This window comes from Mesoplodon mirus (genome assembly GCF_964341445.2).
Source record: "Mesoplodon mirus genome assembly, chromosome: 10".
In the NCBI taxonomy this organism is placed as follows: domain Eukaryota; kingdom Metazoa; phylum Chordata; class Mammalia; order Artiodactyla; family Ziphiidae; genus Mesoplodon; species Mesoplodon mirus.
In genome coordinates this window covers 8,054,122-8,058,120 of record NC_138986.1, presented here as the reverse complement: position 1 = coordinate 8,058,120, position 3,999 = coordinate 8,054,122, and positions in this window count along the sequence as shown.

The following is a 3,999-nucleotide window of genomic DNA, read 5'->3' as shown; positions in this document are numbered from 1 at the left end:
CATTAGTTGTTTTTTGTTTCTTTATGTGTGTTTAGCATTTGTCATTTCTTTTCATTGGCTTGCTGAATGTCTACTCATTATTCTTCAACATACCACAAAGGTGAAACTTAAGTCCATGCATAAATTTAATTGTGAACTTAATTTTTTTTAAATTTATCCCTTGTTTTGGAAAATGAACTTGGAGTTTAGGACTACACTTCAGTGTTTTTTCCTGACTTGTAAAAATAATTGTTAAAATACTTGAAAATACAAAAAATATAAAGAAAAAAATAGTCACCTAAGTATTTGTTAGGTTTTAATTGAAAAAGTAGACTTTGTTTTTGTGAAATGATTTCAGGTAATTAGGTATCTCTGTAGTCAGTGATGTTTGTGTTAAAATATTGGCCACTTCTACTGATCTGTACTAATAATATCTGCTAATGTTACATAGTAAGGGTGTAGGGTGTTAGAATGAAGGTGAAATGTTTTAAAGAGATAAGACAAAGTTTGCTTCTTTTCCTGTCATGTTAAACATTAAGTATCAAGGTCTATGGAATTGAATGGCTTTAGAATAACTTTTCACATATATGGTGGAGATGAAATATTTTTGCCGAAAGCAAAATATTTTCTCATTTTAGATATTACTTGTAATATAACCAGGGAACCTCAAAAGTGGAGATAATGACATTTGAAACTGAGGTACAACTTACTTGAAAATAACTCCTATGTTTCTGCTTGTTTAACTGGCATACAAGTGTATTTGGTCTTCATGGTGTATGTAAAATACTGCACTTCTTACCTTTTGATTAACCTTTTGTGCAGTCTTCAAATAAAAAGATGCTACACAATTTTAACTAAATTTGCTTATAAACATTTTGGTGTGTACTAAAATACTAAATACTCCCTTGGTTTTTATTAAGTACCGTGGGCTTTAGCTTTAGTTTTTGGTATGTATATACCTTTTAACTTGCTCAATTTAAACCAAGATGGAATTTCTCTTCCTTTTGGTGTTATGTAATCATTGGTGTGTGCAAAAAAATTATTCAACTGGTGATAAAATTTTATGACTAATAGGCCTGTTATGTGTCATTACCAATTTTCAGATTTCTGTTGAATCTGCATTAATGGATGAATGACCTGGGCAGAGAGGACTTAAGGCTGTGCAGAGTCAGGATTCTTCATTTCTGGAATTGGATGCTTTATTTGCTGGTATGACTATAATAAAAGAGGTGGTAAATCCTAATCTAGGTTGAGAGAGTGACCTAGATTTGAATGGGTTTGGATCCTGGCTTTACCGTGTGTCTACCTCATGGCTTGGGCAAACTACTCTCTCTCTGTGGCTCAAGTTTTGCCGTGTAAAGAGCAATAAGTTAATAACGTGTGAAGCCTCACAACAGTGCCAAGCACGTAGTGACTGCTAGTAGACGTTCGCCAGTACTGTTGTCTTGAAGTGAAGTTCCAGTCCTGATCACAAACTGCCTAGGTCACACTACTCCAAATATACATTTTTATTGTTTGGGTGGTTCCCACCGAAGGATAAAAGACAGTAGCTTTAATTGAATGGATTGTAATATCTTTGATGGAAGAGTGAAAAGCTGCCTGTATTTACTTGCATTCCTGAGTTACAAGTGTGTCTGTTACTCCTTAAGCTGGACAAGTGCAAGTGCCTAAGCATTCTTTTGATGAATCCTGGAAATGGAGAAATGCAGCTTTTGGCAGAAAGCTTGCTGAGTACTGCCAAAGGGGTAATTTTATGGGCAGTCAACTTGGATAAAGCCCAAGATTATAAGAAAGTTCCAATGTCTCTACTTGAGCATTATTTCAGTTTACTGTGAAGGTAGCAAAAAAATGCCTTAACGTTTTTGAGTACCTACATGCTGGAAACTGACAGGTATTTTATATGCATAATCATTTTTATCATCACCCCATGAAACAGGCACTTGTTATCCCCACATACAGAATAGGAAATGCACTTAAAAGGGTTACATAAAAAGCAAACGGTTGGTAAACGTTGGAGCTGCCCTCCAGGGTGCTGTCATTAAAGCTCCCTGGACAATACCAACCTCAAAGCTGGCAGCTGAACCAGGCCAGGTGCCAAGAGCTGACTCTGGACACTGCGCCATTCTGCCCCCCTTCATCTTGAGCAGGAGGGAAAAATGTACGTGAGCTTCTAAGGATGACATCTCACAAGCCGTCTGGACGGTGGCTGTGCTAAGTTAAACGATAAGAAAATCACGAAATGGCAATGCAGTGATGGACAAAATGCAGATTACAAAGATTCCAAGTACATAGCTCAAGGTGCTAACTCGCTAAGGTAAGAGGGTTTAGGTAAGCATAATCTCTCAGAAGTGGTCCATTTAGCCCTTGAAGGAAACTATACCAGTTTGTGGACAAAAGGATTGGGACTAGTTCTAATAATGTCTGGCACTGTTAGACGAGGTACCAGTTCCCGTCTTTTCACATAAGATTCAGTGGATACTGACTGCCGGGGCCATTTTAATGAGAAAGATACGTACAAGTGCTTGTTACACAGGGCTCACTGGACTTGAGTTCTCCTGGCCTCTCAGCTGTATTTGATACAACTGAGCACTCTAGTTTCTGGGACGCTTCTGCCAACATAGTGCAAAGCCATTCTTTCTGACCATTTTCTCTCAGATGCTCCTTATTTCTCACTAATAGGGGTTTGTCCCCCAATCATTGCCTGCTGCTCTTCTCTGATGACACTTCCTTGGGAGCTCATCTATTCCTTGATTATAGTGAACACTTCTTACAACGCTGGGCAATGTCATTTCATTCCCTTTGAAGCTGGATCATGAGGGAGATGTAATTTTTAAAAGGACTGTCCCCCTCTTTCACCTCTTCTTTATTCTGAGTCCCTATCTGGCCCATATGAAGCTTGGAATAGGTACGAGGACTCCCTCGAGGCCAGGTGCTGAGCAGCCACTCACCAAAAGCAAGCAATTGTCTTTTCAGCTTTTGCCGTTAGGTTGGTTCTGAATGGAGCCTCCAGGTAAGAAACAAGTGAATACATTCCTTGCATCCAGAAGAATACAGTCATAGTCATTCAGGTGTGTAAGGCGTTGGGCATAAAGAATATATTAGCATTCATTCCTCTGATTATAATGTGCTATAGGAGCTCTGCATAGGGCAGTAGAACAAGATCAAGATCACTTTGCAAAGCTTATAGAGTCTAGTAGACGAGACACATGAAACTAGGAATTTTAACATGGTAAGTAGAAGGATATGTAGAACATGCTAAGAGGCATCAAATGCAGGAGACAGGAAGGCTTCCTGGAGGAAGAGAGGTCCAAGTAGAGTGCCACATGGTAGGCTGGTTAACAGAAGAAACTGAGATTTGAACAGAGAAAAAACAAAGGCTTGAAGAGGTGGATACGATGGGTTTGGCTTCGATGTGAAAATTTTACTAGAGAGGGTCTGTTTGCTCGGGAGACAATCAGGAGAGAGAGAGAGACTTTGGAGCTGTCAGCATAGAGGTGATCACTGAAGCCATGGGAGAGACTGGTGTTACCCAGGATGCCCGTGCAGAGGAAGAACCATGGGGAATATATTCAGGGGCAAAGTAAGCCCACAAAGGAGACTGAAGAGTGGCCAGAGATGTAAGGGGACACTGAGATACAGCATGAAGTCGAGTGACAAGTTCCTTAAGTTCCTTGGAGACTCATGTTCCGGAACAGGGAACACGTTCCAGACAGAAGACCGCTGATTCTATCACTACTGCAGACCCTAAGGATTTCTCCTGACCACCATTATCCAAGCATTTCCTTCACCACAGGGGCTATGCTCTAGTTATCTTCCCTGGTTTATCTGGCCCATCTGCGTATCTTTGCAAAGTCTTCATGGTGGTTCCCCGGCCCTAATGAGTTTTCAGTCTACTTGAAAGCTCTTCAGAAGGATTCCCCAGTCTTGTCAACAGTCTTCCCTCCACATCCCTGTAAGTAAGTTCTCTTGCTCCAGTGTTCTCAACACGCTGCACTACCCGTGGAGAAACTCCTTCCTTCC